Consider the following 27,522-nt stretch of genomic DNA (forward strand, 5'->3'; position numbering starts at 1 on the left):
ATACTGATCTGCTCAGGTCCCCAAAACATTTTAAGAATGCTCTTAGAAAGTGAAAGTCAACAATTTCGGAAATAGCTGCTATTAGACAAATGAGAGCAGCAACAAGACATGGAATTAATGAACAGGTTTAATTAATAACAAGAATCAGCACCTAATTAAGCAATTGGTTGGAGTGAAATTGGTTGGAGTCTGAGGCCTTGACTTAGTTGGCCTTCTGTTGGCTCACTCACTTCACATTTCATTTCTGTTTGGATGCCATTTAAGGAAAGAAATGAAGCAACTCAGAAGAATGATGAAGAAATTCAGGGGAACAAATCTTAGAAAGCAATTCAATTAAAATGAATTCACAAGAAGTTAATTAGCAGCACAAGCAGGGCACTCATTAAAAAAAGAATGAAAACCTGCGGCCACAGTGGTCCTCCAGGTGACCCCTGCTCTGGATGACTACCGCTGCATTCCCAGGATCCATTTAGAAGGAGTCAGCCATATCTCTACGGTGAGCCAGAATCGAGAGGCAGCAGGCGACACTATTTGTGTATATTGCCTGGTGCTCAAATGGAAAAAGTGTTGGCTGAAAATATACATCTTTTATTTGAACATAGAACTGTGTTGGGTGACGTTGTGCCTGTGGTGTGGGGCTCAGTGATGCCCCCTTGTGCTTACACTAGTTATACAGAGTAATAGTCAAAAGGCAATAAATCAGGGGACCCCAATGCGTTGATCACAGCCGACAAGTAGATCGCAAAGGTAATGCTGGTAGATCGCGTTGCATTCAAAAAAAAATGTTAGTCAAATGTTAGTCTATCATATATCCTCCCTATGGCATTTGCTACTTGATTGACATACAGGGCGGCCAGTCTGAGATCTCTTCTCTTCTAACACACTGGTCATCCCGCACTCACGATCAAATGCGTGAGCTACTTCAAAACTCTGGCTGTGATCTAGTTAGCCTTCCAATTTATATCGACTAAAGAAGGGATTTAAAATTGTTTGGGGAGGGTATGGGCTGGATGTGGAATTGGAAGAGGATTTTTTTTCTCACAATGTCACATTCGAAGTGTGTTTGTCTGGTCTGTCAGTCTATCATTGCTATTCCAAAGAAGGAAAATGTGGAAAGGCACTGTCGGACTGTTCATAAAAACTACGAGACTGACGTCCTTCCAAAAAGCGATCTGAGAAAGAAAAAGGAGAGGGAACTAAAATCGCAGTTGATTGGACAGCCATCATTTTTCACTCGGGTGAATTCAAAAGCTCCTTGACTGCATTATTCGGCTCTACTTATTTATACGTGTCAGCCTTCTCCCACATGACGATTATTAAATCCAAATACTGTAGTGACCATAAATGTATTGAATTGTTATTGTGCCATAAAGGTTATTCAGTTATGCAAGGTACAACAACGGACATTTTATGTATAAAGTATACTCAGTATATATATATATATATATATATATATATATATATATATATATATATATATATATATATATATTGTGATGGATGGCCAGCTATTTATCCCGGCCAATACCCCCAAGCCGCCAGATGGAGCCCTCCTTGCAGTATGGAGGTCCCCAGCAGACCAGCAGGGCATCATGGACATTGTAGTTTGTATATGCAGCCCTGCTGGATGCCATGGGGGACACTAGGGGATGCTGCAGGGATGAATAACGGGTATTTTCCCTACGCCCTGGAAGCACACGTGGACAAGAAGAATGATGTGCTTCCGGGGTGAAGAAAAGGACTTGTACCTGACCCGGAAGTGATTGAGAGTCACATGGACTGGGGATCGGGAACACTTCCGGGACAGGCTATATAAAAGGACTACGGGAGCTCTCAGATGGCGAGCTGAGCTGGGTGGAAGGGTGACAATGCGTCTGGGAGCTGGAGGATTGATTTATTGTATTGGTTAGTGTAATTTATGAGTATAGTGATGGAGAGTGTGCTTTGTACACTGTGGCATTTAAATAAAGTCGAATCTCGGACTTTTACCTGGTGTCTGGAGTCGTGGACAGGGGTTCAAGGAAGCGAGAGCGCCCCCTATCTGTCACAATATATATATATATACACATTTTTAATGTAGGTAGATCATTTCGACCTGGTCGTTTTAAAAATAGCTCACAGGCCGAAAAAGTGTGGGCACCCCTGCAATAAATAAACTACCACTCAAAAGTTTCTGGGTCACCGTGAAATGTTCATTTTTTTGGTAGAAAATAATATCTATTATTATCAGCATTTTCAAGACACCCATATATCTTTCTGATGTACTAAATTAAACACAAGATAGGTGGCAGCCACAATCGAGCTGACATGTTTTGAATAAAACATCCTGGAATGCACAGTGAAAATGAATAAATAATATCAATACCACCGTTATGTTTAGATAATTCAGGTTTGGCAAACAGCTTATTTCAAACAGCCATTAGCAGCAACAGCTTTCTCGAACTATCCACCCACTTCAGCACGGTTGCCGATCTGATTCAAGTACTTTCTGTTTACAGTTTAAAAGCATAAAAGTATATTACTTTATGAAGAGAATTATGACATGGCAAACGTAGTCTTACAGCAGACAGGCCTGAGGCGACGGAGCTCGTCTTTGATGTGTGTGCTGAATGCTTTTAAACGGGACGTTTGTGCATATTAAATGCATACATCAAACAATCAGTTTTTAATATCTTTAGGGTTAAGTGCTCTCTTGTAATTCAGCACTAAATGATTTTTTTATTAAGTTCTGTTATTGAACATCTACTAGCTACACTGCAGCTCTGATTAAGGCTACGTGCTGTTGAGTAATGGACCAGTCTGAAAAGCTGCGCCAAGTGAGGGAGAGCAGATAATAAAATATAATTGTATAACATTCAGCTAATAGCTAACTGACACTGTAGTCTGCTGTAAAAACGAGAATAATAAATAAATAATCAGCCTGAAGCCTAAATGTTCATTACATGTTCATTAAATGTATTTGTTCGGCTGACATTTTTATGCAGCTAATGATAGGCTCGTGCATGGTAACGCAGAGGGAAGCATACGATTGGGAATGCATAATATACTGTATATCACTTAAAGTTGTATTTTTAAACCTGCGCCCTTTCAAAGCACCTTCATTCATTCATTTTTCAAACATAGGGCTGCCAGACATCCCTTATATACATCACATGTCCCATATTTGATCATTTTGTCCCCTGTCCCGTACTGACCTTTCAGGGACACCCAAATGTTCCCTATTTAGTTCATTTTCAAATTTCGTAATAAAAATATATACTGCTCAAAAGAATTAAAGGAACACTTTTTAATGAGAGTATAGCATAAAGTCAATGAAACTTATGGGATATTAATCTGGTCAGTTAAGTAGCACAGGGGGTTGTTAATCAGTTTCAGCTGCTGTGGTGTTAATGAAATTAACAACAGATGCACTAGAGGGGCAACAATGAGATGGACCCCCAAAACAGGAATGGTTTAACAGGTGGAGGCCACTGACATTTTCCCCTCCTCATCTTTTCTGACTGTTTCTTCACTAGTTTTGCATTTGGCTACAGTCAGTGTCACTACTGGTAGCATGAGGCGATACCTGGACCCTACAGAGGTTGCACAGGTAGTCCAACTTCTCCAGGATGGCACATCAATACGTGTCATTGCCAGAAGGTTTGCTGTGTCTCCCTGCACAGTCTCAAGGGCATGGAGGAGATTCTAGGAGACAAGCAGTTACTCTAGGAGAGCTGGAGAGGGCCATAGAAGGTCCATAACCCATCAGCAGGACCAGTATCTGCTCCTTTGGGCAAGGAGGAACAGGATGAGCACTGCCAGAGCCCTACAAAATGACCTCCAGCAGGCCACTGGTGTGAATGTCTCTGACCAAACAACCAGAAAGACTTCATGAGGGTGACCCAAGGGCCCCATGTCCTCTAATGGGCCCTGAGCTCACTGCCCAGCAGCATGCAGCTCGATTGGCATTCGCCATAGAATACCAGAATTGGCAGATGCACCACTGGTGCCCTGTGCTTTTTACAGATGAGAGCAGGTTCACCCTGAGCACGTGACAGAAGTAAAAGGGTCTGGAGAAGCCATGGAGAAACATTATGCTGCCTGTAACATCATTCAGCATGAGCAGTTTGGTGGTGGGTTAATGATTGTCTGGGGAGGCATATCCATGGAGGGTCATACAGACCGCTACAGGCTTGACAAAGGCACCTTGGCTGCCATTAGGTATCAGGATGAAATCCTTGGACCCATTGTCAGACCCTATGCTGGTACAGTGGCTCCTGGTGCACGACAATTCCTGGCCTCATGTGGTGAGAGTATGCAGGCAGTTCCTGGAGGATGAAGGAATTGATACCATTGACTGGCCACCACACTTTCCTGACCTAAATCCAATAGAACACCTCTGGGACATTATGTTTTGGTCCATCCAATGCCACCAGGTTGCACCTCAGACTGTCCAGGAGCTCAGTGATGCCCTGGTCCAGATCTGGGAGGAGATCCCCCACAACACCATCTGTCATCTCATTAGAAGCATGCAACGATGTTGTCAGGCATGTATACAAGAACACAGGGGCCATACAAAGTGCTGCGTACAATTTGGAGTTGCTGCAATTCAATTTTGGCAAAATGGACTAGCCTGCCACATCATTTTTTCACTCTGATTTTTGGGGTGTCTTTGAATTCAGGGCTCTGTAGGTTGATCATTTTCATTTCCATCAAGCGATGTGGCATCCTTTCGTTCCTAACACATTACCCAGTCTATATCAGTATAGATATCCAGGAGGATTTCTTTTTCCCATTGAGATCTGATGTGTTTTCAAAGTGTTCCTTTAATTTTTTTGAGCAGTTTATTTTGACTACCTTCTTACAGTACTTAGTTGTAACTTTATAAGTAATTATACTTTCTTTTCTCTGATTCTCTTGATGAAAACAACCCAAATGTAACAAGGAAATGAGTGTTTCCTGCTTGTTTGCAACTTGTTCAGTTGCTATGATTGGCTGAGGACGGCAACACTCTTACTGTTTTGCTCTCCATAAAAGTTATAAATTGATTTGCATGTCATTGAGAGGAATAAGTATTTGATCCCCTACATCCCAGTCAGAATTCTAGCTGCCAACAAATTGCCTATGTGGCCCATGTGGCATACAGATTACAATCAATCAATCAATTACAGACACTCCTGATGTCAACTAGTTATGTTAATAAAGCACACCTGTTCACAGAATCAATTTCTTCCATTCCAACCTCTCCACCACCATGGGCAAGACCAAAGAGCTGTCAAAGGATGTCTGGAACAAGTATGTAGACCTACTCAAGGTTGGAACGACCTACAAGACCATCAGCAAGAAGCGTTGTGAGAAGGTGACAGCTGATGGTGCGATTATTCGGAAATAGAACAAATATAAAATGACCATTAATTGCCCTCGGTCTGGATCTTGCCTCATGGGGTGAGGATGATCATGAGAAAGATGAGGGATCGGCCCCAAAACTACACGGGAGATTGTTCATGATCTGAAGGCAGTTGGGACCAAAGTCACCAAGAACACCACTGGTAATACAATACGCTGTAATGGATTGAAATCTTGCAGCGCCCACAAAGTCCCCCTGCTCAAGAAGGCATATGTACAGGCCTGGATGTTCACTGGCAAACTTAAGACAGCTCTTTGGTCTTGCCCATGGTGGTGGAGAAGTTGGAATGGAAGAAATTGATTCTGTGGACAGGTGTGCTTTATAAAATAACTAGTTGACATCAGGAGTATCTGTAATTGACTGATTGATTGCTTGATTGTAATCGCACAAAGCCATTGTGTTGGCAGCCAGAATTCTGTCTGGGTTGTAGGGGATCAAATACTTACTTCTCTCAATGACATGCAAATCAATTTATATCTTTTATTTGATGTGCTTTTTTATGGATTTTTGGTTGATATTCTGCCTCTTTCTAATAAAATGAAACTACCATAAAAACTCAAGACTGGTCATTTCTTTGTAAGTAAGCTAACTTACAAATTCAGCAGGAGGCCAAATACTTATTTCCCCCACTGTACATGTGGGTCAAAATACTCAGGATCTGAGATGAGCAAACAGATTCAAAGGGTCAAACTAAACTTTAAGCTGAAGACAAGAGTTTGATCAAAACCTGAAACAATTTCCTAGAGATATTTTGGGCTTTGAGAATGGCACACTCTAGTTTGTGCGGCCACTTTCTAATGGTTGACTCTATGACAAGAGCTACCCAGAGGTCCAATGATGAAATTCTGGAGTTCTAATGAACTTCTTTCAGCATCTTGCATTCTGCTCTCAAGCTGAACTTTTTGGAGCAGCCTGGACTTGGACAAGCTGACAAAATGGAAAATGTTTGTTACATCTCCTTTATCTATAGATACTGTTTAAGTGAAGATCAAATCTTGATAAGTCCATATAGGTTAAAAAAGAAAAAAAAACAGAACAGCATTTTATGGTTAGGCACAGTGTAAAAAAGTCCCTCGCCTTCAGTTCTTTGTGAGCTGCCAGAATGTTCAAATGAATTGCAGAACAAGTTTATTCTTTGGGCTTTAAGAATGGAAGTTTTCTTATTTAAACTGTGACCCACAAAGCAGCGTCCCAACAGTTATGGACACCGCTCCCTTACCTGGCCAGGAGTCCTTGATAACACAAAGCCAGAGGGGGAGCAGTATCTCCTTTTCATGCCAGGATGTGGAGGTAGAAGGATGTTACAGCGACTACATTGGGAATGACGTTCCTTACAATCACTGAACAGCATCTGGGATGGACTTGGGACCCTGCAAAGTCAACTTCCTGCTATGGAGAGAGCATCCGCCCCATACACTAAGGGGGTAGCATCCTGTCTAGCAAGCCCCAGTATGGACACCCGCAGGGAATCAAGGGAGTTGTGGTTCCATGGGCCTGCATTTTTGGGTTATGTGGGGGCCACTAGGGGTGGTTCTTAGATATTGATGTTACAAGGACTGTGGTGGTCCTGCCTGACTCGGAAGTGCTTCCCAGGAGCAACAGATTAAGCACTGGAAATACTCCCAGGTCTGGAGTTAAAGGAGAGCCCTCCATTCAACTCAGGAGGAGCTGGAGTTGATTGTAGAGAAGAGCATGGAGTTGTAGAAAAAGAAAAGGATGAGAAAGAAAATAAAAAAGTTGTGCTGTACTACTGAGTTGCGCTGAAGGTACTGTTTAAATTACAATCACTTTAATTGAACTAGAATTGTGTTGCAATTGTGTCTAAGGGTTTGGGGTGCTGGTATGCCCTGTCCCACACGTGCACATGGGGGAACAGTTTACAGGCTCAAATAGTGTTATTCATCAGCCAGACCAGGGGTTGGCGCTCTCACCTGATCCTTTCTCCTCTTGTTCCTCTGCAGTACAGCTGAAGACCCTGCCTCCCAATAACATCACCGCCGGTCCACTGTCTATTGACGTTACCTCCGACATCCCTTGATGATGTAATTTCCAGTACCCAGAACCCATCTCCCTGCCACATCAGTTCCTGTTCTGGCCACCCTGACTCCTCCTCTTCCTCTTATCCACCATATTTATAAGCCAGAATCAACCTGTTAGTCAGTTCAGTTCTGTAAAGACGTGTTTTCTTTTATTTTGCTGATTTTTCAGTATACGGGGTGGTCATCCCCAAACCCTTTTCTGTCTGCTGCTTTATTTTTTTTTTTTTACCACAGCCCCCACTACTAGTGGCAACAACACAAACTTCAGATGCTCTTTCACATTCAGCTCAATTAAAAAGAGTCCACCACTATGACATCAGCACATGGGCACCAGTAGCTCACTCGGTAGAGCGGGTTGTCCAGCAATCGGAGGGTTGCAGGTTCGATCCTGGCTCCCGGCATGAGAATGCAGCAGTTGTGTCCTTGGGCAAGACACTTAACCTACCTTGCCTGCTGGTGGTGGCCGGAAGGATTGGTGGCGCCAGTGTTCGGCAGCCGCGCCCCAGGGCAGCTGTGGCTACAAAGTAGCTTATTATCACCAGCGTGTGAATCTGTGTGTGAATGGGTGAATGACTGTTGTGTTGTGAAGCGCCTAGGGGGGTTCTTGAACTCTAGAAGGCGCTATATCAAATATAGGCCATTTACATAACATCATAGCAACCGGCGGACAAAATGTCAACATTAAAAACAGTCAAATGAGCAAAATCAAAGATAAAATAAAACACTAATTTCCTGAAAAAATCTCTCCAGGACTCCGATTCTAATAAGTACAGTTGATTCAGAAAGGAGTCAGACCCTTTCAATTCTTTCACATTTTGTTATATTGCAGTCTTGTGGAAAATGGTTTGAAATTCTTTTTCTTTAACCAGCAACACCCAATACTCCAGGATTGTAAAATGAACATGAAATGAACCAAAAACAGGATTTTAAGAAGTGTTACAAATGTAATGAGAATAACAAACTGAAATATACAACTTACACAAGCTGGTGTCAATGGCACCATGCTGGTCCTGCAGCCAAAGCTCAAATTGGTTTGGAACTTCTTGACTCTTTTTTAGACTTTTGCAAGCCTCAAGTTCGGAATATTGGGGTTATTTTTTGACAGTAACCTCTCTTTGGTGTTCAAGAGCTACTTTTTCCAGCTTTGTCTTTTAGCCAAGGTTAAGCCTTTTTTGTCTCCTAGGGATCTTGAGAAAGCTACTCATATGCTTTGATCTTTAATGAGCTTGATTACCGTAACTTCTTGTATTCTGGGATCAGTAAATCCCCGATATGCAGCTTGTAGTTGGTTCAGAATGCTGCTGCTCGTTTTTTGGTTGGGGCAAAAAAAAGTTTGCCTCTGTATCTCCAGTTTTAGTTTCTTTTCACTGTCTGCCAGTTAGCTTTAGAATGAATTTAAAAGTTTTTAAATCAACACATGGGTCAACTCCTGCCTATTTATATGAATTGTGTATTATACACCAGCCATCCAAAGAGCTTAAATCTACCGGTCAGATGTCTCTTGTGGTTCCTCATACCAAGCACAAAACTAAGGGGGACAGGGCTTTTGCTGCTGCTGTGGAATTCTCTACCTTACTACATTAAGGAGTCACCTTCAACCAAACTGTTTAAAATAACACTGAAGACGCATTTCTATTCTCTTGCTTTCCATGACCTTCAGTGACACTGATGTTTCCCACCTCGTAGTCATTTGTTTGCTTCAATTTACTGCCAGTTGTATTGTGTTTTATTCGGGTGGCATAGTGGGTAGTGCTGCTGTCTTGCAGTTAGGAGACCCGGGTTCGCTTCCCAGGTCCTCCCAGCATGGAGTCTGCATGTTCTTCCCGTGTCTGCGTGGGTTTCCTCCCACAGTCCAAAGACATGCAGGTTAGGTGCATTGGCGATTCTAAATTGTGCTTGGTGTGAGTGTGAGGGTGTGTGTGTGCCCTGCCCGGGGTTTGTTTCCTGCCTTGTGCCCTGTGCTGGCTGGGATTGGCTCCAGCAGACCCCCGTGACCCTGTAGCTAGGATATAGTGGGTTGGATGATGGATGGATGGATGTATTTTATTCTGTTTATTTTATTTACGTTTATTGCATATTTGATTGTAAAGCCCTTTAGCTGCAGCATTACTGACGTTGTTTTAAATGTGCTCTATAAATAAATTGACATTGACAAGTATTCAAATCCTTTGGTACAACACTTGAAATTTGTCATCCCATTCTATTGATTATCGTTGAAATGTTTCTACACCTTCTTTGGAGAGCGTCTGTGGTCAAGTCAATTACTTGGACATAGTTAGGAGTGGCTGAAATACTTGTGTATGGGAGGTTACCACCACTGTGCAAAACCAAGTGATGAGGTCAAATGAACTACCTGCACAGCTTAAAGACTAGCTTGTGTCAAGGTGCAAATCTGTGGATGGCTACCAAAAAAAAAAACATTCCTGTAACATTGAAGGATCCCAAAAGCACAGGGACCTCCATAATTCTTTAATAGAATAAGTTTGGAACAACCATAACACTTCCTAGTACTGGCTGGTTGCCTGATCAAACTTGGGTGAGGAGGTCTTTGGTAAGTGAGGTGAACAAGAACTTGATGGTCACCATGACTGAGCTCCAGAAAACCTATCTGGCGATGGGAGAACCTTCTAGAAAGACAACCATCACTACAACAATCCACTAATCCTGGCTTTATGACAAAGTGGCCAGACAGAGGCATCTAAAAGACTCTCAGATGATGGGAAATAAGATTCCCTAGTGTGAAGAAGCCAAGATTACTGTGATTGTCTGAAGGAAACCACCAATACCATTTCAATAGTGAAGCATGGTGGCGGTAGCATCATGCTGTTGGGTTGTTTTTCAGTGGCATGAACAGGGAGACTAGATAGTTTGGAGAGACAGCTGAACAATATAAAGTACAGAGACAGTGTTCAGAAGCCATTCAGGAGGCTAACAGAATGTCAGGTTATATAACGCCTTGACATATGAAGTGCAAGACCAAGGAGGTTCAGCTGAAGCTTTATAACACATTGGAAGTAGAGGGCGATGGTGTGAGGAACCTTATCAAAATTAGGAGACGTTAAGAGTGGTGTTCCACAGGGGTCAGTGCTAGGGCCACTGCTATTTTTGATATATATGACTGATTTTCATAGGAATATAAGTAAGAAGCTGGTTAAGTTTACAGATGATACCAAAATAGGTGGATTGGCAGATAATCTGGAATCCGTTATATCATTACAGAAGGACTTGGATAGCATACAGGCTTGGGCAGATTTGTGGAAGATGAAATTTAATGTCAGTAAATGTAAAGTATTACACATAGGAAGTAAAAATATTAGGTTTGAATACACAATGGGCGGTCGGAAAATCGAGAGAACACCTTATGAGAAGGATTTAGGAGTCGTAGTGGATTCAACACTATCAACTGCCAGACAGTGTTCAGAAGCCATTCAGGAGGCTAACAGAATGTCAGGTTATATAGCGCCTTGATGTGTGGAGTACAAGTCACAGGAGGTTCAGCTGAATCTTTATAACATATTGGTGAGGCCTCATCTGGAGTACTGAGTGCAGTTTTGGTCTCCAGGCTACAAGAAAGTCCAGAGAAGAGCAACTAGGCTGATTCCAGGGCTAATGGGGCTGAATCATGAGGAAAGAGTTGAGCCTTCTTAAGTTTAGGAAAAGGAAGATTAAAAGGAGACATGAATGAAGTGTCTGTAATTATGAAGGCAATTAGTCCAGTGCACTGAGACGGTGACTTTAACTCTTTTAGCCCTGGACTTCCTGTTTTTATGGGAAAAAAATATTTTGTGAGATATTATACCTTTGGGGTGTGTAGGAAGCTCAAAAATGAAAAAAAAAAACAAAAAAATGATCGCTATTATTATACAACCAGTAACGGCACGCTGCACAATAATAATACACACAATTTGAGCATTCATAGTTTTCATACTTTCATAGTTTAGCATTTGTTTGCACAGAGGTTGATGCACTTCTTTTCTGCACCCTAGCTACCCACCTCTTCTGTTCTTTCGTCGGCATCTTTTTGGGTTAAACTGATTAAGTGTTTGTGTTGCAATTAGTTAGTACGTTTTTTTTTTTATTTTTTCACTTAAACTGGCACTTAACTCATCAATCTGCCTCAAGAATGATTTAAGATATGGTCAGGTAGGGGAAGTGAAGGCAAAGGTGGTAGGATGAAAATGATGCCCGTACGCATGCGCCGCACAGCCGCCCCGCTGCCCAAAGCTGAGAGTTGATTCTACAATAACTTAAAATGAAAATAAAAAGAGTAATAATTCCCCACCCCAAAAGCAGATAGTAGACGTCACGTAGTATATGTGTGGCAAATTTCAGGTCAGTAAGTCAAGCGGTTTGCAAGCTACAGGTGATTTAAGATCCTGTACAGACAAACAAACAGCCACGGTAGCGCATTATATATAAAGCTAGCTGCCAACCCCAGGTTTTGGTTAACCCGAAATACAATTTAAAGAGATTCTTTTTTTCTTGGTAATTGTTACATATGCATTATGTTCACTTTTACTTTAAAACTTCAGTAAAAACAATATTTGGAATTAACTTTTCTTCAAGATTGCATTGAATTTTGATTCCTTGTTTGGTCTTACATCATGATAACGCAACATATAACTGGCGGTGAGTGAATATTTTCTTATAAACTGACTTTTTCAAAATGTTTGTCCTTGTGATTTGTTAATTGTCGTTGCAAAAGCTATACTCACAGGAAACTGTAAATGTTTTAATACGAATGGCATATCAAGATCTCCTTTTGTGTCTAATGTTATTCTCGGAATATGTACTACATTACCTTTCTTATTGCCTGTTAATATTTTACATGTTAGAATTGTTCTACCAATTTTCAATACAATTAATCTTGTCCCATTGCATAGCCCATCACTCATACATAAATTACGCAATAACATTATGATACATCCTTCTTAGAACAGTAATTCGGCCGCTGGGAGACCGAACGGTGTTAACGTTTATAGATATTCTGTGGGATATTGTAAATTGATGTTTTCATCTTCCGCACTATCACCACCAACTGCCTCAGCATAGTCTATTGATACGCATTTAACCAATCTGCCGTGTAACCGATCAACTATTTTCACGTCAACTCATTTGACTTCATTGTTTCTCGCTGCTAGGATTGCCCGTGTACTCATTTGTTCTGTTGATAATCCTTTGGGATAAAATTCTTCCATTAGATTATTCGCTTAGTCGTTTATGAAGTTCAACTTTCTCTTTTAATAACTGTCTTCTATCTGTGACCCCGTTTGGACCTACTCGTTTTTCAAATTTACTTGGTCCGGACTGATTATTATTTTCCTTATTTGCCGAATTTGCACATAGATTATTATTTTTCTGCGGTGGGCTGGCGCCCTGCCCGGGATTTATTCCCTGCCTTGTGCCCTATATTGGCTGGGATTGGCTCCAGCAGACCCCTGTGACCCTGTAGTTAGGATATAACGGGTTAGTTAATGGATGGATGGATTATTCTTTTTTTTACTGCCTTTTTTTGTGCATTTTTTTCTCTCCATCGCTTTTGATGTCTTTTCGACATGCAGATCTTTCTTCTTCGCTAAGTCTTTGCTTACATTCCTTTTTTTCAGAATTTGCATTCTTTTCTGTCAATCGTTTTTGTGTTTCTTTTCGTCACGCCACTCTTTCTGCTTCACTTAGTAGTGGACATGTCATCTTTAATAACTTTTCATATTTTTTTAAGCTGCTCTTTGTTCTACACTTATTCGTGTTACAGGATGTGAAAGTGTCTCTCTGAAGTGTCTCTCTTCAAATCTATCTGATGTGGATGTCAATATGACGTGACTTGACCGTGTCGCGTGTGTTGCGGGATGTGTAAGTGTCACTCTGTCTCTCTTCAAAAGATCATGTCTCGTCACCCAAATGTCATGTCTTGCCCCAAGTTTTTTTTTTTTCTTATAATAGAGAGATATCCTTAATGAAAACCCGCACCCAGAGTGCTCTGAGCCTCAGACTGGGTCAAAGATTCATTTTCCAACAGAACAATGAGCCGAAGCACAAAGCAAATACAACACTGGAGTGGCTTATTGTCAACTCTGGGAATGTCCTTGAGTTGTCCAGTCAGAGTAATAATTTCAACATCCAATTGAACATCTGTGGAGAGACCAGAGAATAGCTGTCCACCACAGGTCTCCAACCAACCTAAAAGAAGTTGAGAGGATCTGCAGAGAAGAATGGTACAAATTCCTCAAATACAGGTGTGAGAAGCTTGTCATGTCAGACCCAGGCTGGAACTGCTGTTGAAGGTGTTTCAACTGAGTCTTTTAGTATGATATTTCAGTTTTTTAGTTTTAATACATATTGCAAAGATTTCTAAAATACTGTTTTGCTTTGAGATTCTGAGGTATTAGGTGTTGCTCCATTATAGACAAAATAAATGTAAATGATTTTAGCACAACACTAGAATATAATGAAAACAAGTAGTGAAGATGAAAAAGTAAAGCAGTCTGAATATGTTCTCAATGCACAGAATATTTTTTAGAATATGCAAGGAACAACAACAACAACATTTATTTATATAGCACATTTTCATACAAACAGTAGCTCAAAGTGCTTTACATTATAAAGAATAGAAAAATAAAAGACACAATAAGAAAACAAAATAAATCAACATTAATTAACATTGAATAAGAGTAAGGTTCAATGGCCAGGGGACAGAAAAAACAAAAAAACTCCAGACGGCTGGAGAAGAAATAAAATCTGTAGGGATTCCAGACCATGAGACCACCCAGTCCCCTCTGGGCATTCTACCTAACGTAAATGAAACAGTCCTCTTTTGATTTAGGGTTCTCACGGAAGGGCTTGATGATGATGGTCACGTAGACCTCTGCCTTTTAATCCATCCATCATTGTTGGAGCATCATGAAGCTTTGAGTAGGTGGTGGTGGCAGGCCACCACAAATTAACCGGAAAAAGAAACAGAAAAGAGAGTAGAGGTCAGTACGGATTTTAGAGCCACCATGAATAGTTATTATGAGGAAATTGAACATATAGAGTATCAGGATTAAGTTAAAGTAAAGTTATAAAAAGGCCATGTTAAAGTAATGTGTTTTCAGCAGTGTTTTAAAGTGCTCTACTGTATCAGCCTGGCGAATTCCTATTGGCAGGCTATTCCAGATTTTAGGTGCATAGCAGCAGAAGGCCGCCTCACCACTTCTTTTAAGTTTTGTTCTTGGAATTCTAAGGAGACACTCATTTGAGGATCTGAGGTTACGATTTGGAATATAAGGTGTCAGACATTCCGATATATAAGATGGGGCGAGATTATTTAAGGCTTTATAAACCATAAGCAGAATTTTAAAGTCAATCCTGAATGACACAGGTAACCAGTGTAGTGACATTAAAACTGGAGAAATGTGTTCGATTTTCTTTTCCTAGTTAGGATTCTAGCAGCTGCATTCTGCACTAGTTGCAAACGATTTATGTCTTTTTTGGGTAGTCCTGAGAGGAGTGCGTTACAGTAATCTAGTCGACTGAAAACAAACGCGTGAACTAATTTCTCAGCATCTTTCAGTGATATAAGAGGTCTAACTTTACTTATGTTTCTTAAGTGAAAAATGCTGTCCTAATGATCTGATTAATATGCGATTTAAAATTCAGATTACAGTCAACAATTACCCCTAAGCTTTTTACCTCCGTCTTGACTTTTAATCCTAATGTATCCAGTTTATTTCTAATAGCCTCATTGTATCCATTATTGCTAATCACTAAGATTTCAGTTTTCTTTATTTAACTTGAGAAAGTTACTATTCATCCATTCTGAGATACAGTCAGACATTGTGTTAGTGAATCAATAGAATCAGGGTCATCAGGTGCTATTGATAAGTACAGCTGTGTGTCATCAGCATAGCTGTGGTAGCTCACGTTGTGCCCTGAGATAATCTGACCTAACGGAAGCATGTAGATTGAGAATAACAGCGGACCCAGGATAGAGCCTTGTGGAACACCATATCAGATATCATGTGTCTTCGAGTTGTAATTACCACAACTAACAAAAAATTTTCTCCCTGTCAGGTAGGATTCAAACCAATTTAAGACACTGCCAGAGAGGCCCACCCATTGACTAAGGCGATTTCTAAGAATGTTGTGATCAATGGTGTCAAATGCAGCACTCAGATCTAAGAGGATGAGAACAGATAAATGGCCTCTGTCTGCATTCACCCGCAAGTCATTTACTACTTTAACGAGTGCAGTTTCTGTGCTGTGATTTGTTCTAAAACCTGACTGAAATTTATCAAGAATAGCATGTTTATTGAGGTGGTCATTTAACTGCATAATGACTGCCTTCTCCAGAACTTTACTTAAGAAAGGCAGGTTAGCTGAGGGGTCAAGATTATGTTTTTTAAGAAGTGGTTTAACTACAGTAGTCTTAAGACAGTCTGGGAAGACCCCGTATCTAATGACGAATTTACTATGTCAGAACATTATCAATTAGCACGCCTGATACTTCTTTGAAAAACCTTGTTGGTATTGGGTCAAGGATGCAGGTGGAGGTTTTAATTGAGAGATTATTTTTGTAAATCAGGTAAATCTATCCTAGTGAAAGAGTTTAATTTGTTTATAACAGGATGCTGGGGTTTAGGAGGATCCTTAGTGTTGGAGGGATATACTATGTTATTTCTAATATCATTAATTTTTTGATTGAAAAATACAGCGATAGCCTCACAGGTTTTACTGGAAGAACTTAGGAGGCATTCCTTTGAGTTACCTGGGTTTAGTAGGTGATCAATTGTAGAAAATAAGACTCTGGGATTACTAGCATTGTTATTTATAATCTTGGAGAAATAGCAGCATCTCTCAAGACGGACTGTGCTATTGTATTCTGTTATTTTAACTTTTAATATTTCATGGTGGATAGTAAGTTTAGTCTTCCTCCATTGACGCTCAGCTCTACGACATGTTCTCTTTAAATCAGACACTCTTTGGGTCTTCCATGGTATACCAATGCTAGAAGATTTTTTCACTGTCTTTTCAGGTGCAACTATGTCAACAGCAGCTCTCACTTTAGAATTAAATCTTTCCACCTTACTATTTACATTATCCTCGCTATTATAGCTGGCACTATAAACGGACTGATTGCTTAAAATGTTTGTAAGTTTTAAAGCTGCTGCCGAGTCAAAGAAGCGTTTTTTAACAATATGCTTCTCATGAGTGTTTTTTATCATTATTTCTATATTAAAAGTAGAAGAAAATGGTCTGATAGACCAATACCAATGATCTGTTTTATATCAACTTTCAGTCCTTTAGTAATCACTAAGTCTAACGTATGACCTGCTTTATGTGTAGGCTGATTTATGAGTTGTCTCAAATCAAAAGAATCCAGGAGGTTCATAAATTCTTTTACTTTTAGATTACACTGATTATCTATATGAAAATTAAAGTTGCCAACTATTAGGAGTGTGTGTGTGTGTGTGTGTAAGTAATTAAAATTGACATTAAGTTAGAGAATTCCTCAAAAAAAAGCAAAGTGGAGCATCCAGAGAAAAACCCACATGGCTGCTCCAAGACAAAGAAAACACAAAATCAAACAAAGGTCAATAATAAAATCGAATAATCAAGAGTCTGATTGTTGATTTATGTGGAAATGAACTTGGACTGAATACTACCTTAAAGTACAACCCAGAGTAAATGGACAAAAGCTGATCTGTGTTTAAATACATTATGAATAGCTAAGCAGATTGATTTGTCTCGATGAATTCTGTATAAGAAGAAAGAGAAGCTTCCATCTCCAAATATAATTCATCTCTGCTGTAAAATGAGTAACATTATCTGTGTCACTGCTAGACAGTACCTATAATTCACCACAAGTTCATCTACATTTAAACTCATCCACTTTGGCCCGATTAACTAATAGCTTTACATTGACACATGATTTGGGACAATCTTCATGGAACTAAGCATCAGACAACCATATTCTGGATCTATACAGAAGTTTCTCATTTCTTGCTAAGAAACAGTTTGGAATAAATCAGGGTAGAGAAATAAATGACAATGGATACACCATCCAGAAACGCCAACTGCCAGTTATCCCATCCTGATAACTGAATACAAGTTTATAGCTAAGATTGGTCAAATCAACTGATATTGAAGAATGCAGCCCAGGATGTATAGTATGTAATTTAATAATACAACTATACTTGATCCAGGTTTGTTATCTTACTCCATTATTTTAAAAGAGTAAAAGGTCACACAGACATTTTTAGAAGAGTCACAGACATGGCAAAATTATGTAGAAGTTTCCAAAAAGCTGCACTGGCCAGCTTTAAAGAGGTTCACTCAGTCCAGCATACTCCTAACTAAAACAGTAGACTTCAACCTAACTAGGTCCAAGTTGGGGAAAACTGGCTTAATAGTTCAGAATATACTCAATGTTTCAAAAATAACTCACAAGAGGAAAAAATGAGAAAAACCTTAGCTTGAGATCAAAAAAAGAGATTGTCTGTTATACCAGCATTGTTATCACTCTTTTATTTAATATTGTTCTTTATGTATGCTGTTGCTGGAATATGTGAATTTCCCCTTGGGATTAATAAAGTATCTATCTATCTATCTATCTATCTATCTATCTAAAAAAGAGCAAAAAGGAGTGGCCAAAGGGTAATATCATGGACACCATGCATGGGCTGGCATTCTGGCCAGGATGGTTTATGGTGTCTTACCAGGCTGGGAGGCTAGAATAACAGAAGGACAAGGCGAGACCACTCACATTTGCTCCCCCTGATACAAAAGGTGAGGTTCTCCTTGGACTGCGGTGTCTGCTTGGATATTTGCTGGGCAGGCTGGGAATTGCAGTCCCATTAGAAAGCCCTTTTGGGTTCCATGTGTGCCACCAGGGGTGCTACTTTAAGGAATTTCCAATGTGTAGTGCTGTAAAACCAGAAGTACTCCTGAGTATGGCATAAAAATGGACCAACGCCTCACTCTAGGGAGTCTGAGTCAGTAGAGAGAAGACAAAGCTCACCTGGAGGAGTGGAAGGAGAAGAATAAAGAGTGGGAGAGAAAATAATTGTGCTTGGGTGATTATATGAACGATAAAAAAAAAAAATCTTGTAAAGGTATTGTGAAAATAAAATGTTGTTTACTTGAACACGGGACTTACGTTGGTGTTTATGTGTTTGGGGCTTGGTGGCTCAGTTACAATGATCTTAACGCAAAAAAAGAAAACAAGTCCCAAAACACAAGTCATAAAGTAGAATCCAATGACAGAAACAAAATAACCCAGCAAAAGCGAAGAAATGGCAATACTCATATAAAAAAAAATTCCAAATTGATTCAATAAGGATGCTGCCTGAGCTCCTGCATCTCTTGCTTAAATAGCAAGTGGGAGGGCTCAGGAGTGGTGATGTCAGGGTAGCTCCGCCTCCTGGGTGGAACCACCTATAAAGAACATGGAGCATATGCAAATTTAAAGTGATAATACACCATTAACCAATAATAGTCACAATCAACAGAAAAAAAGGAGAAATAAGAAAAATTATAATTCAGAACTAGCAAAAACAACAAATATAAAATACACAAGAATTCAGACTGTTACATAACAAGATGTATTTCAAGTTCTTCATTTACAATTACTTCAGATGCATTTTCTTTGCTTAAATTGTGATTTAGTCTTTTATAGTTGCTTGACAACTTCAATTACTCACAATCATTTTAGATTTTGTATTCATTTGTTCACATCTGCTTTTAATTTATCTGCTCATAGCTGCTGTCATGAGCGGAGTTAAGACATAAAAAAGGGCCTTGATCAGCACAAAACCAAACATGTCTGAAGCTGATTAGAACAATTTTGTCTTTTGGGAAAATGGTTCGATAATGCATATATCTAGGTGGTGTAAGCAAAAACTTAAAAAGATAAAGCATTTACAGTTTCCATGGACTCTATTGTGGTAATTACAATGCCTTAAAATTATAGCTTGTTGCGCTTAGGTTGGATGTAAATATTAATATTTAAGACCTCCTGAAAGTGGACCTCCAAATTTCTACCACTCATTTCTCAGTGGATAACTACTTGCGGCAGAAGAGGAAAAGAATCTGTGTTCCTGATCGGCCATTAAGGAGCCAACTGCATTTCTAAACATATTTAAAGGTTGTGAGTGAAGGGGGCTGAAGTATAGAGCTATAGAATAATAACAATGAAAATGTTGTTTACTAGCAAACTGAATACTGTATAGATGGTTAGTTCTTATGTAGGACAGCAGGATAGAAGAGTTGGTTAACTGGTGCTTCTCATGGGTTTAAATCATATGCCTGTTTGTTGTCCATGTGGATTTTGTAAATTCTCTAACACATATGCAAACCATAAAGATAGCAGGAAATGGTGACTCCTGTGTACTGTGCATTAGTTGTTCCTGTGATGAGATGGCACTTGTTTTTTGTCTTTCACACAGTGCCACGGGGGGAGAGACAATCGGTGAGATGAGCTTACAAGCAGTCTGTTTACTTGTTTACTGCTTTCCAAAACAATGTGGTATAAGAACAACAACAGAAACAGTTAAAGATTTGGGACACCTTGGTGAACCTCGTATAGCTGATGGGTTGGAAAGAAAAAGCAACTGCAAAATTGAATGTCTTGTCAAACGTGAGTCTGAAATTGACTTACTCCAAGATGGAGACAGAGCCAGTTTTCATTCTGGGGGACAGGAAGAGGCGAGATCAAGTGTTCGGTAACCAGAAGTAACGTCATTGGGGGATGTGACTGTCCATCACTGCTTCTGCAGAATGAGAAAGGGAAAAGGCATTAGGCAACAGCGCCAATCCCTGGTTAGGAGTGTAATTACACTGAAATGAACCTCGAAGTTGTCTGCCAAGCACACATGTGTGACAATGCATATACTGTTTTACAATATTTGTGTAATTTCAAGATGCAGATTAATATCTGATAAAATTTGTGATTTTTTTAAAAATGGATCAATTTGGTAAGTTTAAGCCTTTTTTCATATTTGAACTCTGGTAACCCTCAGCCCTATTATAAACTGGAAGAACAGACATGGTATTTTTAAAATGCAGAAAAAAACGCTTCACTTTAGAAAACTATTTTATGTTGCACATTAATATGCTGTATACCACGACTGAGAAGAAATAACTTTGACTTCATCTTGCCTTTGTGAATTTCCTTTTGGGGATTAATAAAGTATCTATCTATCTATCTATTACTCTGAATTGTAAGAACAAATGATCCAGTGGTTCCAGATCATCACCTTTAAGCAGCATTCTCTGTAAAACAAAAAAGATTACTGAAGCTGAACAAGCAGAATATCTGAAAAGGAGAGGTGGACCTAACAAAATGGACACTCTGTGTTGATGAGATTTTTGACACATATATCATCTTTTCAATAAGCAACAGAACTTTATAAAGAGGTTTCACAGGAAGCCCTGATATAAGCATATAAGTTTATGTGCATCCATATTCTATATAGAGCCTTTCATAAGAATCACTAACACAAGACCCCTGCTACAAACTCAGGAATAACAAATAAGGGCCAAAAAACAGAAATGCACACTTAAAGACATGTTACACTTCATTAACTTCAAGCAAAGCATTCAAATGGCGGGCAGGAAATGAATGTCACTTCTTTCTTTCCTTTTTTTTTTCAGCAAATGGACAATTGATCTGAATTCTAAAAGGCATAAAAATAGAAAAAAGGTGACAAAAGATGACAATAATTAGAAACTCTGGATATAAGAGGTATTGCATGTTGTGAGCAGTCAAGGCTGTTTTGTAGAAGTCATAGAATTTGACTTGCCTTTATTTAATTTCAAGCAAGCAATTAACAAGGAGCTGTGAGTAGAAGAAGAAACGTTTCCAGAAACCAATCTTGTCAGTTTTTTACCAGAAAAGATCTTGAATAACCCTGAAGAACTGAAAAGATTCTGAAAGACTCAGATGGCGGCCAGTCAGTGGAGTGCTATTCCAGATAGTTAGGGAAATAATTATGTACAGTGTGGCTGTATGTAATAAACGAAATAACTGATCACGAATATTCACCCCCATCAAGTCAGCATGTAGCAGCTGCATCTTTGGCAGCCATGACAGACTTGAGTCTGTGTACTCAGGTCTTTCTCTATTAGCTTTGCATATCTCCACACAGCCATTTTACCACCATTCTTTTTTGAACATTTCTGAAGCTCTTTCAAGTGTCATGGTGGTCATGAGTAGACAGTCTTTGTCATGTCCAGCCACAGATTCTCACTTGGATTGAGACCCGCACTTTGACTCGGCCACTGCAGGACATTCACATTGTAGTTTTGAAGCCATTCCTGTGTAGCTTTGGCTTTACACTTTTTCTTGCTGGAAAACAAAATCTTCTCCCAAGCCACAGGTTTCTTGCAGACTGCATCAGGTTTTAATCCAGGTTTTTTCCACATTCATTTCCCCCTCACAAGCCTTTTATCCCCTGCTGCAGAGATGCATACTCACAGCAGCACCATGTTTCACAATGTGGATGATAAATTACCAGTGATGTGCAGTATTGAAACGTGGTGTTCAGTCAGATGACCATACACCTCAAGTTTGTTCTCATCAGACCATAGAACTGTCTTCCAGCTGACTCCAGAGTCTCCCATATGCCTTCTGCCCAGATGTCCTGTGCCTTTTTTGTCTTTACAACTGGTGATATACCTGGGCACAGTTGCTTTCTGCACAATTTGTTCAGTCTTATCTGATGCATCTTGTAATTCTTTCAGAGTTCTCATGTGTTACTAGCTAGGATTTTTTCCTCTAGTGGACATTTTTGGAACCTTTTGGGACTTGCAGGCTTTGGAACTCTAGAGCGGCATAACACAAGAAGGTGTACTCTTAGACTAAAGTTGTAATCCACCTAGACACTGTAACTATTAACCAAATTAGTAGAGAAGAAAATTCTGTACATGCAGATTTCGATGTAATTGGTACAAAACTTTGTGCACACAGAAAATGGAGGCCTCCAATCAGCCTCACCACACTACTGCAGCCTGCTGGGAATTGTAGTCCTCACATAGGCAGAGTTTTTCTCTCATAGTGCCTATATTTTAAGATGGACCAGCATTGATGTTCATGCAAAATTTTTGAAAAGCAGTTCAGTTATGATCGGAGAACCAAAAAATAGAACTACAAACTGATTACAGATTTTAATTCTATGATATAAAACAGTCCATCCTTCTAAACCTCTTTAAGCCAGCGAGTCATGGGGCACAAGAGCTAATGCTGAAACCATCACTAATCCTGGGTGTCCATTTGAAATACTCATTCAGCCCTGACAAATTAGTTAACCAAACATACATGTGTCCGGAATTTAGGAGGAAATCTGAGTTTCATGGGTAAATCCACATTGATCCTGGAAGAAAATGAAAGTTACAGACAGTATACGAACAGGACAGATTGCAGATTTTGGTGAAATTGGTACAAAAATTTGTACACACAGAGAATGGAGGCTTCCTATCAGCCTCACAATACTCCTGCAGCCTGATGGGAATTGTAGTCCTCATATAGGCAGAGTATTTTTTCTCAAAGTACCTAAACTTTAAGATGGACCAACAGTGATGTTCATGTAACATTTTTGAAAAGCAGTTCAGTTATGATTAGAGAATAAAGAAACAGAACTACAAACTGATTACCGATTTTATTTCTATAGATATAAACCAGTCCATCCTTCTAAACCTCTTTTAGCCAGTGAGTCTTTGGGCACTAGAGTTAATGCTGAAACATAATCCTGGGTGTATCTATTTGAAAAACTCATTCATCTCCGACAAATTAGTTAACCAAACATACATGTGTCCGGAATTTAGGAGGAAATCTGAGTTTCATGGGTCCTGGAAGAAAATTAAAGTTACAGACAGGATGTGAACAGGACGCATCTTAAACCCAAGTCTGCTTCAGAGCAGCAGAAGTGGCAGACAGTTTCTGAAGTTCTCATCTTCTGAGCCTACTTATTCAAATGGAAGCCAAGCTAAATAGAAACCCATACTGGCTCAGGGGGGACAAGCAAAACCCCACACTAACAGGAACTATGCCGAGATTTAAAGGAGAGCCAAGCAATAATTACTCACAACGGGTCTAGATGTTAACTTTATATAATTGTGATACAACACATTCAGTTGTCTATAAACCAGAGTGTCTTTAACCACCCAATAAGTTTTAACTCATTTAGTTTTTCAACACACTTGACTGTAGGATAAGAAAGTAGAATTGTATCCAGCAGTTGCTGGGTACAAGGCAGAAGGCATCTTGTCTGTTGCAGGGCACACTTACTTCCACAACCACAGTTGCTCATACTTAGCCATAAACGGTCAGTCGACATAAGCTGTTGGACGAAACCAGAATATCCTGATAAAAGCTCACATAGGCGCAGGCAGAACATGCAAACTCCACACCTTGCGTTCCTCACATTCAACCTCCGACATTTTACAGTACAAAGTCAGACGCTTCTCACATTTCAGAACAACTGAGACTGGTTTTGCTGCACTGACTTTTGTCAGCATGTTACTTGTGTGGGATGCTACACACCTCTTTACATTGTGCAATTTAAAACAATTTGACATATTGCTGCCAACTTTCTACTCTTTCTTAATTTTAATCAATTTGCTCCAAGATTACAATTTACTTTGTTTAACTAGATTATCCATTTTAGGAGAACTAAAGCATTCTGCTCTGTATAACTCAGTAAAATAGGAAATAGAAGCCACTTAAAACATTTGAAAAACTCTAAATAGGTAATTTATTTTAATTTTGGAAATTATGTAAATAGCAGCACAGTATTCAATAACTAGATACACTGGCAAACAAATTTACATTTTAAATAACATTAATGGAGCAATATTCAGTTTAATTGAATCTGGATATAAGCTTATATTTATGGATATACTTTACTCACATAACCACAGCAACATCTTATTAGTATAATTTTGTTCTTGCTTCAAGCACAGTTTAGTTCCAACAAAGTCCTTAACCCTGAATAATTAAAATACTTCTTGGAAAAAGAACTAAATATTATTTAAAAAAATAAGGAAGTAAAAATAAAGGTTAAACTGAGTGTTTTACGTAAATGTACTTATATTTGACTTTATTCTTATTTTTCACATTTCAGAGAATTTTCCGGCGACATGGTGATGTGTTCTTACAATAAGAACACAGAAATTTGCGTCCACAGAGATTGCATGTTCTCGCCATGTCGACGTGTGTTTCCGCTAGGTGCTCCACAGATCAAAGACATGAAGGATAAGTGGATTTTCTTTGCTACATTGGGCCTAGTGTGTGTGTGTGTGTTTATCCTGTGATGGGCTGACGCCCTGTCCAGGTGTTGTTCTTGCGTTGCACCCAATGATTGATGAGATAGTCTCCAACTGCCCTGCAACCTGACCAGGACAACTGAGTCAAGAGAAAGGAAGGGTGGATGTGAATTTTGCATGTTTTCTATCTCATAAGTTCTGTCGATGTGGAATTTTCACATTATTCCCCTACCTATGTGGGGTTTTCACTGGGGATTAACAGACACATCCTTAAAGATGCGTACATGGACTTAACTGACCTCTGTGTCATTCCCTTTGGTTTTGTCTTGGTAGAGTTCTCTAGATAGATAGATAGATAGATAGATAGGTAGGTAGATAGATAGATAGATAGATAGATAGATAGATAGATAGATAGATAGATAGATAGATAGATAGATAGATAGATAGATAGATAGATAGATAGATAGATACTTTATTAATCCCGAGGGGAAATTCACATGGAGTGAATTGGTTTCTATTACTCTACTTTCCCCTTTTGTATTCTTTAATGAGTAGCCTTTGTCAGAATGCCTGAAATCATAGAGACTTACCACTGTTTATAAGGTATTGTACTTTATATATTCTCCCCACCTTCCCTTCTTTATCTATAACCCCAGGCAATTACATAGAGTAAAAGAAAAGCAGGAGTTAAGTTACAACTTAAATAATGTATTATTGATAATATTCGTAAAATAATAACAATAAGCAAAGTACATTTGAATACTGGCAACCATACAACCTGATAAATGCTGATGTGCAATTTCAGGCAGCACACAGGCTTGCAGTTACTTTAAATATCTCTAGTTAAGTCATCATTTTATGGCTTTCTTCAGGACAGGCCGCATGCCAGTCTCAATATGGTTGCTGAGCCGTGCTTCTCAGTGAGGCCTTCATTTCAGTCCGTGGTGTGTGAGATTCTCCTACAAATGAAAATGACATGGACAAAAATTATAGGACCCTTCGTCAAGGTTTTTGTTGTATCACCTTTAGAGGCAATCTCTGCAAACAAGCAATTCCTGGAGCTCTTCATGAGACTTCTGTACCTGTCCACAGGTCGTTTGGCCCACTTGTACTGAGCAAACTGCTCCAACTGGGTCAGATTTGAAGGGCTTTTCTCCAGACTGCATGCTTCAGTTCTTTCCATAGATGGATGGATTGATTCAAATCAGGGTTCATAGAAGGCCCCTTCTGAACAGTCCAATGTTTTGTTCTTCGCCATTCTTGGATTCTTTTAGCTATGTTTTTTTGGTCATTATCTCGTTGGAGGATCCATGACCTGTGACTGAGACAGACCTTTCTGACACTGGACAGTATGTTTCGCTCCAGAATGTCTTAATAGTCTTGAGATTTCATTGTTTGCTGTACAGACTCGAGGTCCCCCGATGCAAGATGCAGTAAAGCAGCCCCAAAACATAAGCCAGCCTCCTAAATGTTTCACAGTAGGTAAGGTGTTCTGTTCTTTGAAAGCTTCATTTTTTTTTGATCCGTGTATGTAAAGCTGATGTGACTTGCCTAAAAGCTTCAGTTTTGTCTCATCTGTCCAAAGAACATTCTCCTATAAGTATTGTTGCTTGAAAATATGCATTTTAGCAAATTCCAGTCTGGCTTTCTTTTGTTTTTCATTCAACAGAGGAGTCCTCCTGGGTCTTCCTCCATTGAGCCCACTGTCACTCAGAAAGCAACAGATGGTGCGATCACACGCTGATGGACCTTGACCTTGGAGTTCAGCTGGTATCTCTTTGGCAGTTGTCCTTGGCTTTTTGTCTACCATTCTCACTAGCCTTCAGTCTATTCTGAGGTTGATTTTCCTCTTGTGGCCGCATCCAGGGAGACTGGCTTCGGTCCCCTAGACCTTAAACTTCTCAATAATATTTGCAACTTGGAGATGGTCTTCTAGCCTTTGTCTTTAACATGATGGTTTATAATTTTATTTCTAAACTCCACAGACAACCCTCTCCTGTGCTTTTTCTGGTCCACGTTTAGTGTGGGACACACAATGACACCAAACAGGAGAGGGTGACGTTTCTCCATTTAAATAGGCTGAATGACTAATGTTACAATTGGAGACATATGTCTTATGAATAAAAGAAAATAGCAAGTTCAAATAATCACTCAAATCCAGTTCAGTGTGATCTTTTCTGAGGGTCCCAATGAATGCATCCAGGCCATTTTAGAATATCTTTGTAGAATAAGCAACACTTGATCTATTGTCACACTTGCTTTGCTTTCCTCGATAACATATCAAAGACATACAGGTAGCTATGGGACAACTGCTTTTCATTTCATCACTATTCAGGAAGCATACAGCAGTTTTTCAATAAGCTTCAATGAGGGTACCAACAAATTTGTCCACATTTATTTCCCAGTTTTTCCCATGCCTGCGTTATTTTATCTCTGAAACTTGTAATGTCAGTATATGTTATTTTACCTTAATTTCATGGCTACATTAAGCATTTTAGTAGTTTCATTTATTTGTTTCTGGCACTAAAAGGTCTAAAAGGCCACTTTTTAAATAAATAATCGCCACACCTGCGGCTTAGAAAAGGGGCGTGGCTGTGTGGCCGAAGTGGTTCCCGGGGTGATTCGTGATACAGACGGTCCTCGCTTAAGTGCACAGGTGAGAAGTCGTCCTCATCCGTAACTGTTGCCGGGAGCCGCTGATTGTTACACCTGATCCATGTCCCCGTGATATTTAATAGAAGCAACAACAACAACATTTATTTCTATAGCACATTTTCATACAAATAATGTGGCTCAAAGTGCTTTACATGATGGAGAAAAGAGAAATAAAAAACAAAGTAGGAATTAAAATAAGAGAAC

Source organism: Polypterus senegalus, chromosome 18, assembly GCF_016835505.1.
Source record: "Polypterus senegalus isolate Bchr_013 chromosome 18, ASM1683550v1, whole genome shotgun sequence".
Taxonomy (NCBI): Eukaryota; Metazoa; Chordata; class Cladistia; order Polypteriformes; family Polypteridae; genus Polypterus; species Polypterus senegalus.